The following is a 15,000-nucleotide window of genomic DNA, read 5'->3' on the forward strand; positions in this document are numbered from 1 at the left end:
AGAGTGATGTAGTTTGAAGAAAACGTTCTTTTCCTCCTTGTATAAAAATGCCGAGTAACAGAAGTTTAACACAAACGTCACACCTCCTGACTGTGGCTGCGTGCAAGTGTGGGAGCAGCAAAGTTCTCCATTTTTTCCACATATTCTCATTTTTCTTGAAGTGTTTTTCCACAACTTCTCTATTCTTAGTCTATTCTCTCTGCTTCACATCTCAGAGTTTTATGTATTTATGTATATATGTATGCATCTGATTATCTTGGAATTTATCTTTGATTTATTTATTTATGTAGTTATTTGTTTGGTCTACAGAGTTTCATTATAAGTATTCAAAATAACTTCCAGGACCGGTGAAATTAGCTTTTCGGTAAAGCATGATGGCACAGAATAGCTCCCCTATTTTATACTGAAATGTAATAATTCGACACCAAACAACACATAATAGACACAAACCTGAAAATACAACACACTGTACCTGCAAAAGGCACAAGATGAAGTGGTAATGTAAGCGACCTGCCTGGTTAAACAAAGGTTAAAGTTTCTGTCTTCCTCCTGGCCCAGTGGTGGACGGACCACAGAATTTGAATGGATAGAACGATCTTTCCCATTCAAATCAACACTCGGATAGTCGGAGCGGCGGGCATTTTTATGTGTACCGCTCCATATATAAAACCTCCTCGGTACCGTTGGCCTAGCTTCCGTATAAACCGACTTACGGCAAGTCGCAGCGAGGACCAAGCGGTGGAAAACGCTGTCTCCATCGCTTTGCTGTCGGCGGGGAGCTGCTCAAGGACTTTTGGACCAATAGGCTCTTTTCACATTCTGTTTCTCGATGCTTCTGCATTGAATCTAGTGCTAGTAACCGTTACAATTTTGTTGTTTTTGTTGGATCGTCAGTAAGTCGCAAGTTATTACAACTTGCATGGTTTCTCAGCATGGAAGCCGTTACCATGACAATGTGAAAAGGGCCCGTTTACTGTTGGTAAGTCGTCACATTTTATTCATTTAACAATAGTCTTGTAACATTACAAAGCTAACCCACTCACGCTGTGTGGCAGCCGGTGTGACACACACAACTTCCGCTGTCACCATAGAAACTAACCCTAGACGCCACTTTTTGGTGTCGTAGCTAAAATACCATAGAAAACAGTGTAGAGACCGTCATGAATCATGAATCATGAATCATCCTCTCCTCCCAAATCTCCCCGCTCTATTTTCTTCCTTTTTCTCTGGAGTTATCACTTCCTTTACTAACACTTCTCTGTGATAAGTCACTTTTCTAGGGACTCACAGACATTTTGGGTTTGGTAAGAAACCCTTTAAATTCTTAAGCTGCTTGGTAGTTGCTCTTTAGTTGCCCTGCTTTGAAGGATCTATTTGAATTGAAGTGGCAAACTGGTTTAAAGCTGAGATATGCAACTTTTCTTGAGACTTTTCTTCAGACAGGAAGTGTATTGTTAGCTTTGCTCTCCTCCCCCGCAGTTGGTTGAAAAGCTAATTTTAGGCAAACAGGGGAATTTAGGTATGAACACAGACTGAAAATTGAGAATACATCCTATTTGTTTATTGTTATTTTGACTCATTTTTAGCACCAAGAGGCAACCGACAGCAGGAGTCAATATTGTCTGTGGGTCCAGGGATGGAAGAGACTCATTATATATAGGAACAAAATCGCCAAACTTATCCTTTAAAGGTTAAATGTCTAATATTTCTAATGGTAAAGAGTGAAACAAAGTGCACGCTGCAGAGATTTAAAAGGCTGAAGGCTCTCCTGCCACACCAAGGTCCCTTCAAAATTAGTTTTTGCCTTGCTTATCAACAAAAAACACACATCAGAAAATATACTGTAATTTGAGACTTTATTACTAATCATTAGGGTGTTCTGGTAAATTCGGCATACATGTATATAATCCTCCAAACTGCTTGAATTTAAATGGACCAGCCCATTTATGCACCGGGGAAGTGGAGTTTCTTCAGTATGTTCCCACAGAGTCACGGTGATGTCACGATCCTGATCACAGCAAGACTCCATCGAACAGAAAACATGAACTCAGTACACCATGACAGAAGCTTGATTGTTGTTGATTGTGAAACAGTCCAACCTGCCCACCGTGCTGATCCATCCATCCTCGCTCTGTGGAGGGCAGAGTGTTGTCGCCATGACAACGCTGAACGATAGAAGCCAGCATTGGACCAGAAAATACATATAGACCCTTTAAACTTTCATGGTCATAAAGTCCTGGTGAGCAGAGTAGAGGGTTTGTGACCAGGCAGAGAGACAGGGCTGTCACTGACCAGTGACCAGTGTGCGTGTGTGTGTGTGTGTGTGTGTGTGTGTGTGTGTGTGTGTGTTAAGTCACTTTCAGGGACACACACCAGACTTAAGACCAGTTTATTGGGGACGGCTTGTGCAATTGGGGACAAAAGCCGTGTCCCCAATTGGTAAAAAGCTGATTTTTGGGTCAGTGGTTAAGGTTAGGGTTAGGTTAAGGTTAAGGTTAAGGTTAGGTTAAGGTTAAGGTTAAGGTTAAGGTTAAGGTTAGGGTTAGGCAAGTAGTGGTTATGGTTAGGGTTAGGGTAAGTCTCCAGGAAATGAATGTAAGTCTATGTAAATACCTCAAAAGTGACTTAAGTAAGACTGTGTGTGTGTGTGTGTGTGTGTGTGTGTGTGTGTGTGTGTGTGTGTGATTAATTAAATCTCTGCCTGCTTCTACATTTGAAACATATGAATCCCAGCTGTTCCTCAGTAAACCAGCAGCTGTCACTGTTGCCTGCTGGTAGTTTTAGTCCGGCTCCACCACTCTGATCTGATGGTTTTTGTTGTTTTGTTCTTTTACCTTGTCATTCATTTTATCCTCCTTTTTGTCACTCCATCGCAGAAGAGGAGGGAGACCAATTTCTACACCCACAGGAGCAGGAAATAGACCAGAATGCAATGCAGCATCAAGACAGGTTGGGGTTTGAGTAAGTGGGACGACCGCAGAACTTGAATGGATAGAACGGTCTTTCCCATTCAAATCAGAAAAAAACGATCTCCCATTGGTTTACACTTTTGAAGGATGGATGAATTTTATCCAACATGAAACATTTTATCCCCCCCGCTACCATCTAGTCTGCCTGAGAGTAGAGTATATCTGGTCCTGATCCATGGTGGCTGGACTGAGGCTCTGGTAGGTGGATCTGGAGGCTGGAGCACAGTTCTCATAGGTGAAACTCTGCAAAAAAAAACCAATATTAAGTTCAGTAAATGCATGACAGCACACCTGAAATTCAGTCGTAGCCATGGAAACAGTCCATCTAACCATCTCCATCTTGCATTTATCCTGCATTACTGTAATACTACACACATACTACTGCACATCAAGTCGTTTCTATCTCCCTCCGACCTGGAGAAAGTCATCATGCTTTTATATCCTCACGTCTCGACTACTGCAACTCCCTTTATTCTGCACTCAGTAAAAAGGCATTAAATCGTCTGCAGCTGGTTCAGAATGCAGCAGCTCGGCTTTTAACTGGAACTAGGAGAAGAGACCGCATCACCCCGATTTTAGCGTCCCTCCATTGGCTTCCAGTTTCCTTTAGAATTCATTTTATGATTTTATTGATTACTTTTAAAGCCTTAAACGGATGAGGGCATTTGCCACCAGGGCACCTAAGCTGTGGAATGACCTTCCTTTTAAACTTCGTACGGTCACCTGTCTTACCTCTTTTAAACGTTAACTAAAAACGCACCTTTTTAAACTTGCTTTTAACTGACTTTTATTATTTTATTATTTTATTTTATTATTTTACTTTACATTTTATTTGTGTTTTATTATTTTCTCTTTATGTTCTTATGTTCTCATGTTTATTGATGCTCATATGTAACTACTTATGCCATATTTTATTTTGTTTTTATTTTAATGTTTTATTCTTTACATGATTAATTTTACTTTGTCTAAGCACTTTGTAACAATTGTTAAGAAAAGTGCTATATAAATAAAGTTATTATTAAAGTTATTATTATTACATACTATACATACTACACACTATAATGTAAATTTTCACAAGGATTTCGTGTCAAAAATTATTAACATTTATTAAATTTCTGGCTTGTTTTTTAACAGATGATACAATTTGTTTTCTGATTTAAAAAAATATATATATAACAGTGCTACTTTAAGTAGAACTGTAACTTTACATACAAGGACATGTCAATAGGTTATTTAGGTTATATATAGGTTATTTTGCAAATTTTGTTTGTTAAAAAGTACAGATAGCATGTTTTTTTAAGGGTCATTCCCTTATAAAAAATAAAACAAAAAAAGAAAACTGTCAAATATGGTAGTATGCACTGTAAAGGTACAGTAACAATCTGTAAGTGGAAATAACATGAAAACTGGCACTGGCACTTTTACATTTTACTCGGCTTTGGCGTACCGAGACTTTTTCTTGCTGCCGGCAGCCTACTCTTTCCTGCCCTCTCCCAATCAGGGTCTCTGGGCGACTCATAATGGCCCTAAATAAACTACATTACCCAGGAGGCAACGCGTGATGGAAATCGGATTACCTTCGCTCTCGCCTGCCTGCTTTTCCCTGTCGGCGTCTAGTAGGTCTGGAACGTCAGTAACGTCTCAAGAATGAGGGAAAAAGAGGCGAGGCGCTCCTAAAAGTTCAACATTTATTGAAACATGTTTCTTGTTGTATTGGATGGGTTCTGAATTGAAGAGGAGATCCTCGCGATTCTTAATGGGCCTTAAAGTGATGCTCTACCAGGTGCGTTTGAGTTTTAAATGCAGTTTGGCACAATGTCAACGGTTCGGTACTTTATGAAACTGTCATCATCAAGTGAACTCTCTGAGCGGTGGACAAACTTTCCTCACATGTAAATCTTGAAAAGAGAGATGCAACAGCAGTCAAAGAACCGGACAATAAATGAATAACAGTGTTTGTCCTCCCAAAAATGTCTAGTGCTTTCTGAATTTATGCTACCATCGAATATTCAATCAGACTATATAACCTAATTGTCTTCTGTTTCTTTAGAATAGCCTATTTAATTAATCTAACACAGCAGTATTGCCACCTGCATAACTGACTACTCTAATTGTTTTTTCTGTCTAACTCCCTCTTCTATCCGTGTCTGTGTCTGTTGAGTCCATAGGGAACATGAAGTGCCAGTTTCATAGCAAGAGACCACATGAGTCACCTTGTTTTCATCGCCCACCAGCTACTTAGAGTAATCCATTACAGGCCTGATGACGTAATTGCACCTCACAATAGTCAATACAGTAGTAGTTTTGACTCTAATAATTGAAATGGTCCCCTTGATTAAATAAAGGTATGTTTTGAACATCAGCAATATCTCCAAGTATCTTTAATTTGCTGTAGAAATTCAAAATGTAATACTTCATGGTTTGCTGATACGAGCCAACACACACGCCAACATGTGAATAAGGGGAGTACCGGCACTTACTGATAATGTACTTGACTGACATTTTTCAGACAAAACACAATGATTTAATTTACCATTCTGTATTGTAATTTTACGGTTTGGCAACTCATGCTGCCAAGCTTTTGGCTGTTTTTTTTTGTTTTTTTTTTACTTTGTTTTCCTTTTTTTTACAGTGCATGGTGGAAACTAACTGAGAATAAACAATGATATAAGAAAGATAGAAAAAAGATATAAAAAAAAAGTCACCTCCAGGTTTCTGGTGTCTGAGTTTCCCCTGGTTTTCGAACCTGTGGAACAGACAGTACATAAGTTTTGTGTGTGTGTGTGTGTGTGTGTGTGTGTGTGTGTGTGCGTGTGTGTCTATTTGAAGTACTGAAGGATGATAGAGATTGACAGGGTGGGAAGGTAACTCACCATCACATTCCCTGTTTGTCTTCCATTTGTAGAGCAGCAGCAGACTGACAGCCAGCAGCACAACAACAACAACAACAACAACAACAACAGTCACACACACAACCAAAACCTGGAAGTCACCTGGGCGAAATAGACAGAAAGAGACTGGGGAGAGAGAGGGAGAGAGAAACAGAGCAGGTCAGAAAGAGAGAGAGAGGGAGGAGGTGCAGGGTCAAAAAGATGAAGGGAACATAATATTATAAATAAGAAAAATCATCCTATTGCATGTGAATATCAAATAATTTCGTCTCATCAACTAAAAGGGAGAGAAATCGGAGATCCTGGTGAGATATGAGCAGACGTTTCCTGACTTACTAGATTCATCTAGCTTAGCTCGTACTTAGAAACGATATAAACATTTTCAGCACATCCTATAGTATATTTCTAGAGACATCTTGTGTTACAGTAAACTCCTTATGTGTACTTTTAATACATGTATAAAACTTTAGGTTACTTGCGTAAACCCGGTTCTCAGAGTAGCATGAGTGAGATGTCTCACTCTGGGATACGCTCCCTCGCCTATTCTCAGAAGCACTTATTCCACTACACCGGCCCTGATTGGCTGGCAGGACCCTCCTCCCTTTATATGGGACTGACGCTGTGTCACTCATCATTCAAAATAAGCACACCTCTTCTCGCTTCACCCCAGTAGCAAGAGGGGAGAACCAGGGTCACGGAAGTAACCTAAAGTTCTCTTTCATAGCATTATTTTCGATGTCTCACTATGGGATATGGAGACTCCCATATTGCCAGACAAGCTTATCTTGAAGACTGACTGTTGGACCAAACCGCAGAGCCCACACTCAGGATGGCATGAGCAAGACTCAGGGCAGTGACATCCAACTTATAAAACCTTATAAAGCGTGAGAGGTGAGGACCAGCTAGCTGCAGTGCAGATATCCTGAACAGAGACCCCCCCCCCCAAACAGGGCCCCGGAAGTTGCCAAACCCCTGGTGGAGTGTGCGTGCGTAAGCCAGCTGGGGCCTGAAGACCCATGCTGGAGTTGGCCAGTGCAATCCACTATCCAGTGGGAAAGCCTTTGTTTTGTAATGGGCTTAGCCATGTAGTGCTTAGCCCAGGACACAAACTACTGGTCCCCTTTACTAAAACCACCAGTTCTGTCCAAGTGTACACACAAAGCGCGCACTGGACAACAAATGTAACGGCGGAGATTGAAAAGCAACAAGATCCACAGGTGGGCCAGTGAGGAAAGGCTCATTGGGGTCATTTAGATATAAGCTGTAGATTCCACACACTGCATGTCATGGTGAACCCATCAACCTTTATTTTCTGTAGATACTGAGCATCACAACATTGTACATATTTTTCCACATGTTCGGCTAGCAGGCTGCAAAAATAAAGCGTTACTGAACATTTTCATGACTTTAAGTGGGAACTCACCATCTATAACTTTGATATTAAACTCCTGGTATGAATCTGTGAGAAGTCTGTCCACGCCACACCTGTAGCTTCCTGAGTCGGACTTCGTCAGTTGTGTGATCGTCACAAAGAAGACTCCATCCATTATAACTTCAATGCTGTATCTGCCGTTCTGATCTTTGTCTCCATTGGTTTCAATGAGAATGTTTTCATTGTTGCATTCTCCCTTACAGAAGTACTTCTTGTTGCTTCCAGCCCAAGGAAAGGAGCATCCAACTGTGATATTTCCTCCTTCAGCTGCCAAATAGATGAGAGTGTCTTGACCGAAGGAACCAGTGTTGACATCACACAGCGCTGCTGAAAAGATGAACAATGAATACTTATGGTCAGTACCTCCTGTGCTGTAGACTTACTGCGAACCAGACTGCAGGCTAATGAGGGCTAATCCATCATTTCAAAGAGAGCCAGAAATGATACAGACTGAACCATGAGTAAAGTCCCACTTTTCACTGCCTGTAGAGTCGTAGTAGCAGTGATATCTATCTTTGTACCACTTTCCTTTACAAAACTACAAAATGCAATATAATGTCACATATTGCTGTTGTTTTGTGAAAACCTCATAACTCCAATTTTGGCGATTTTCATGTTTTAACTCCAGTTGAAGGATTACATGGTTCCTATATATATATATATATATATATATATATATATATATGTTTATATATATATATATATATATATATATATATATATATATACCGTATATACTGTCAAACGTCTTAGGCACATGTAAAATAAATACGTAAAGCGAGGATACTTTCAAAAATAATTAAATGCAAAGTTTCTAAAGATCAAAAAATTTACCATAATGAGCTGTCTACTGACACACTAATGCAGGAAACAAATAAATAAACATCTAAGACAAAATTAAAAAGATCTAGGGTGCCCAAGACTTTTGAACAGTACTGTACATCCTATACTACGTCATACACATACATACTAGATCATATCCATCATATACCGTACTACACACAAACACACTCACAGCTACGGGCAAATCCGAGTCTTCAATTCACCTGACCTGCATTTCTTTGGACTATTTCTACGGGTTAGGAAAATTCGCAAAATTCATTACATTAGAGAAATAAGAATACAGCAAAGGGGTTTTTATAAATATATACAACCAACAATTCCAACTTTCTGTCAAATTAATGTATAAATGAAAATGTGTAAAATGAGTCTGTATTCCAGCGTTATAAAGATGGTCAGTCCTCACCAGAGAAGAGGCAGCACAAGACAACATGGTGGATATTCATTCTGAACTTGATCCAGATGTAGAAAAATCATTTAACTCCGCTGGAACTGCCTCTATCACTTCTTCCAGTCTCCTTCTGTTTGACGTGTCAAATATCTGATGTGTCTTAATATGTGGCAACTTTCCACTTCCTCTCTCTCTCTCTCTCTCTCTCTCTCTCTCTCTCTCTCTCTCTCTCGCTCTCTCTCTCTCTCTGGGATCGAATCAGTAATGGCTTTAGCTCCGCCCACAACACGATGACCGTATCAGAAACTGGCTCACTGTGATGAGTGATGCAAACAAAGTGAGGAAAAGTCAGCTAATGTCAACAGATCCAAACACATGGCCTCGACCTGTTTAGATTGCTGGAGACTGTTTGAGTATGTTTGGGAAGAAAAGATTAATACATCTGTAAATTGTTGGTGATTCATGCTTTACCTGGTCCAAACTCTCTGTCCTCTCATCCTGTCTGCATTGTCTGGGAAAGATCAAACATAGTAGCATTTTGTTTTTTTAATAACTCACTTCTGAGTACAGAAGAGAGAAAACGCTGTCTTCTCTTGTTACTGTTCATTCCACGATTTTGTTTGATCAAAGTAAGATTTTAAGAAAAGTTAGTTTTGGCTCCGGAGCATTTCATTTTGGGGTTAATAATACTTTTCCATATTTTTGAATATTTTTGAACGTTTTGAATAGTTAAATGTTTTGTAAGCCTTCAGCTCACGCATTCTTATTGAACTGAGTGTGCTAGTTTCTTTATTTCCACTATGAGTGAGGTTAAAGTAGCACATTAGAACCTAGAAATTTTACATTTAATAGTAATGTTTTCCTTTTACTGAGTTGTGAGCTGAACACCAACTTCATTATTGTACTGAATGGGAATTAAACAATACAGTAGTACATTGAACCCAGAATTAGTTAATGGCAGATGTAGAATGAAGAATTTGTTTATTCAGAAGCAAAATAAATTGTAATTATTTTATTTTTGATATTATGGATGTTTGTATTGAGAGAGTAACATGGGAATACAGAAAACCAGATACAGAAACAGAAAAGTAAAATATATATAATATATATATATATATGTATATGTATATATATATATAGGCTATATGTTTTACAGGAACTATATATATATATATATGTTTAACAGGAATTCTTATCTGTTTACAGGCTCACACTTTGAGACCTGTAACATTTACACTTTTGAGTGATCCTTTATGTCCCGCCCCAACATCCTGTTTCAACAGGAAATACATCACATTAAGGAAGAAAGATGCTCTCAAAATGCAATTTGATTAACGTTTCTGTTTAAACCACACCCATTTCCAAGCTAAACATTTTATAAAAATACAAAGAATTTTGTTTGTTCATCAAATACAGATACAAATACAAACTCAAGCTTCTCCACACTCCGCTGCTATCTAGTCTGTGTGAGAGCAGAGTATATCTGGTCCTGATCCATGGTGGCTGGACTGAGGCTCTGGTAGCTGGAGTCCGGAGACCAGTTCTCATAGGTGGGATTCTGCAGAAAATAATATTACAGTAAGTTCAGCAAGGTGACAAGGCAGGACAGCACACCTGGAATACAGCGGTAGCCATGGAAACAGTCCTCCATTTTGCATGTATCCTTCATCTGTTGTGCATTATACTACTACTATACACTGTGAAACTGTAAAACAACAAAAAACAGATGACATAATGTACATTTTCACAAGGATTTCATGTCTTTTCCAAAAAATTATAAAACTCAAATCAAAATTACAGTTATTATCATTTATTAACTTTCTGGTTGTTATTTAGCAGATTATAAAATTTGTTCTTTGTTTTAAAAAGGATAATTGTGCTACTTTTACAAGTAGAAATGTAATTTTACATACAAGGACATGTTAATACAAATCCTATCAATGTTATAGCCCAGATATTTTCCTGTTATTTTGCAAATTTTGTTCGTTAAGAAAAAAGTACAGATAGCATGTTTTTTTTTGTGTTTTTTTTTTGCAAGGGTCATTCCCCTGTAAAAAAAATAAAAATAAAATAAAAATAAACAAAAAAAACACAAAAAAAAAACAGTCAACTATGGTAGTATTTTTTTTATTTATCTAACCTATGTGCTATAAAAAAATAAAAAAGAGTTTGCATGTTCTCCTCATGTTGGCATCAGTTTCCTCTCACATTAGAAAGGCAGGCAAACATTACAGAAACAATCTTTGAATGGAAATAACATGAAAACTGGAAATGTATTTATATATTTTACCATTCTTTATTGTCATTTTACGGTAGGTTTTTTTTTTTTTACAGTGCATGGTGGAAACTAACGATGAGAATAAACAGAGATACAAAGAGTTAAAGAAAGTCACCTCCGGGTTTCCGGTGTCTGAGTTTCCCCTGGTGTTCGAACCTGTGGAACAGACAGTACAAAGGTTTTGTTTGTGTGTGTGTGTGTGTGTGTGTGTGTGTGCATGTGTGTGTGTGTGTGTGTGTGTGTGTGTGTGTGTCTATTTGAAGTACTGAAAGATGATAGAGATTGACAGGGTGGGAAGGTAACTCACCATCACTTTTCCTGTTTGTCTTCCATTTGTAGAGCAGCAGCAGACTGACAGCCAGCAGCACAACAACAACAACAACAACAACAACAACAACAACAACAACAACTCTCTCACCTGGGCGAGAGATAGAAGGGGAAGAGGGGGAGAGAGGGAGAGAGGGAGAGAGGGAGGGAGAAAGTTAGCAAGTCAGAAAGAGAGAGAGAGCCAGGGTCAAAAAGATGAAAGGAACATAATATTATAAATGAGAAAAATCATCCTATTGCATGTGAATATCAAATAATTTAGTCTGATCAACTAAATAAAAAAGATATGAGCAGACGTTTCCTGACTTACTACATTCATCTAGCTTAGCTCGTACTTAGAAATGATGTAAACATTTTCAACACATCATAAACTATATGTGTAGAGACATCTTGTGTTACTGTAAACTCCTCACGTCTAAAAAATATGACATTTTACTTGAAATACATTTACAAACCATGTTTTACATCTCTGGTTGTTGTTGTTGTTGTTGTTGTTGTTGTTGTTGTTGTTGCAACCAGATCATCTGGAGGAAGAAGAACTGGTTAAAGGTGAAAAAAATTCTAACTTTAACTAGACAGATTTTAACTTAAATTAATTGATACAAAGCACTTAGATCCAGTTATCATATCTATCTATTGTACCTGTCTGTCTGCCTGTCTATGCCAGTGATTCTCAACCTTTTTCATATCGAGGACCCCTAGTTTAGTCCACATTAGAGCCACAGACCCCCATTTGATGAGATTTTGTCTCTCTTACCCAAATCTGAGATTATTTTTATTGTTAGATTTGATTTCCATGACTATCTGCAAAGTAGGTAGAGAGATAACGGTGAAACTATGATTAAAATAGTAATTCTTCTACAATGCGTTAACTTCTTTTAAATGAAATAATGGTGACGCTTAACAATTCGTCAATTTGCTGAGGACCCCCCTGGAATCCCCTCGAGGACCCCTGGTGGTCCCCGGACCCCACGTTGAGAACCACTGGTCTATGCAACAGTCTTGGAATCTATTATTGATTTTTTTTTTGTGGCATTTCCATGACAAAACTCGTGAGAATAAGTGAGAAATTGCAGTTTCTGACAAGGGTGGGGAGTTTACAGTAACCAATGAAATTTATGTGCAAAACAAAAATCTATTATTCTCCTCATGCTGCACCAGTAGGATTAAATATAAACATCTAATCAATAAAACCATCAGATTTTTGAACAGTCCCGCCCCCCCGCACCCCTCCCATCAAATTAAATTGCCTTTCTCTCCCTGACTCATATTCCATTGGTTTAGACTTTTGAATGATCCCTCGCTGTGTTATGTCCCGCCCCCAACATCCTGTCTAAACAGGAAATGCATCAAATCAAAGAAGTAAAGATGCCGTTTCATGGCGTCTTTAATTACCTGGTTCCCCCAGTGGGATAACAAAGATTTGAATTGAATTGAATTACTTATTTGTTTAGTTGTGGCTACAGTATTGAATAAGGACTCAAAGCGACTATAAGTTGTTTCTCAGTAGAAACTCACCAACTGCAATATTAATCTTCTGGTATGATTGGCATGAACAATGATTGTTCACGCCACACCTGTAGCTTCCTGAGTCAGACTTGGTCAGTTGTGTGATCGTCACAGAGAAGACTCCAGTCCTTGTTTCTGTAATGCTGTATCTGCCGTTCTGTTCCCTGCCACCGCTGGTTTGAATGAGAATCTTTTCATTGTCGTTTTCCTCCTTCGAGAAGTACTTTCTTTTGCTTCTAACCTGCGAAAAGTAGCATCTAACTGTGATACTTCCTCCCTCAGCTGCCACGTACTCGAAGGTGTCTTCAAAGAGGAGCTCAGTGGTGACATCACACAGTGCTGCTGAGATGATGGATAATGAATACTTGTGATCAGTACCTCCTGTGCATGGTTCCTCTCAAAATTCATTACATTAGAAGAATAGGATAGAAACGAGAATAGAGCGACCAACAATTTCAACATTTTGTCAAATCAAAGAGTACCACCAAACCCAAATCTGTGTGAAACCTGACATCTAATAATAATAATAATAATGATAATAATAACCTTTATTTGTATAGCACCTTTCATACACAACATGCAGCTCAAAGTGCTTTACATCAATAGAAGGCAGATAAAAAGATAAAATTCATATAAAAGAACAAGCATTGCATTAAAAGAATCAAATCAAGTAAAATAGAAAGATAAAAGAACACAATCAATTTAAACAGTTAAAATGAAGGCTATTTAAAAGTTTTTAGCAGTCGTTTGAAAATGCTTACAGAGCCTCTCCAGTATTCTCTGGCAGGGTGTTCCACAGTTTAGGAGCAGAGTTAAAATAAAAAAGGCTGCAGCCCCACTCTTCTTCTGAGTGGGGTTTTGTACTTCTAACAAACCAGCAGCAGAAGACCTGAGGGTCAACAGCAGGGATTCTGTAATATAGGCCGGTCCTGAGCCATTAAGAGCTTTGTATACAAGTAAAATAACTTTAAAATCAATTCTAAAGGATACTGGAGCCAGTGCAATGTAGCTGAAAACCAGAGTGATCTTCTCTCGCTTCCTGTTTTTGTTAAAAGCTTAGCTGCAGAGTTCTGGATGAGCTGAAGCCTCTCAACAGACTTTTTAGGGAGGCCGGTAAAGAGGGCTTTGCATTAGTCCAGTCTACTTGCAACAAACGCGTGAGTTAGCTTTTCAGCATCTTTCTGGGTCAGGAAGGTCCGCACCTTGACAATATTTCTAAGATGAAAGAATGCTGTTCTGGTCACCTTGTTTATATGGGAATGAAAACTTAGATCACACTCTAAGATAACACCCAGGCTTGTTACTGCTGGTTTGATCCAGGGATTCAGGTTCCCAAGTCTCATGGAGGTAAAAAGCATGCTATTGAAATTGCCATCTGCTATTGGCTGAGGTGATGTCATCTTCTATAGAGTACAACTCTATAGAAGTTGTACTCTATAGAAGAGGTGACTTCACCTGGCTCCAAAGATCAGCCAATAGCAGATGGCAATTTCAGTAGCACATTTTTTACCATCAGGGTTTGGGTTTGGTTTACTCTTTAAATCTGCTGCATTTAATCACATTTAGTTACTCTTTAAGTACAAATGTATGAATGAAAATGTGCAAAATGAGTATGTATTACAACATTATAAAGATGGTCAGTCCTCACCAGAGAAGAGGCAGCACAAGACAACATGGTGGATATTCATTCTGAACTTGATCCAGATGTAGAAAAATCATTCAACTCCGCTGGAACTGCCTGTATCACTTCTTCCAGTCTCTTTCTGTTTGACGTGTCAAGTAGCTGAAGATCCTCTTTCTCTCTCTCTGGGTTTTAATCAGTAATGGCTTTAGCTCCGCCCACAACATGATAACTGCATCAGAAACCGGCCAGTGATGGAAGCAAAGTCAGTGAATGTCTCCAGATCCAAACCCATGGCCTCGACCTGTTTCGATTGTTGGGAAAACTCTGTTTGAGTATGCTGGGGAAGAAAAGAGGGATTAAAACATCTGTAAATTGTTGGTGATTCATGCTTTACCTGGTTCAAACTCTCTGTCCTCTTGTCCTTTTTGCATTGTCTGTTTTTTTTAATAACTCACTTCTGAGTATATTTGCTACTTGAGTAGATTTTTACTTAAGCAGCAGTAACTTTATGTAAAATTTCAAAGTAACAGCAGCTCTCCTTGATGAGGATATGTTGGTACTCTTCCACTCATGGTGATGAAGATGATGATGATGATGATGACAAATCATGGAGCAGAATATGATTGGTGCAATTAAAGTCTGTTGTAAGAGTGATCTAGTTTGTAGAAAACAGTCTGTTCTACTTTGCATAAAAATGGTGAGAAGCAACACAAGATTAACAGCAAATGCCACACCGCCA

The 15,000-nt window shown here is 38.7% G+C and overlaps 2 long non-coding RNA genes across 2 annotated transcripts in view; one reads left to right on the forward strand and one right to left on the reverse strand.

The window, feature by feature from the left end:
- The window catches only part of LOC139918320 (uncharacterized), a 16,605-nt gene extending 5,403 nt beyond the window's left edge, over window positions 1-11,202 (reverse strand). The window contains exons 1-2 of the long non-coding RNA XR_011784962.2: window positions 11,109-11,202; window positions 10,917-10,957 (exon numbers count right to left, since the gene is read on the reverse strand). This is a non-coding gene — a long non-coding RNA (uncharacterized LOC139918320). The remainder of the gene's footprint in view (window positions 1-10,916; window positions 10,958-11,108) is intronic.
- The window catches only part of LOC144542309 (uncharacterized), a 710,732-nt gene that overhangs the window by 634,896 nt on the left and 60,836 nt on the right, over window positions 1-15,000 (forward strand). The gene's annotated exons all lie outside the window — the stretch shown is intronic.

This window comes from Centroberyx gerrardi, chromosome 14 (genome assembly GCF_048128805.1).
Source record: "Centroberyx gerrardi isolate f3 chromosome 14, fCenGer3.hap1.cur.20231027, whole genome shotgun sequence".
In the NCBI taxonomy this organism is placed as follows: Eukaryota; Metazoa; Chordata; class Actinopteri; order Beryciformes; family Berycidae; genus Centroberyx; species Centroberyx gerrardi.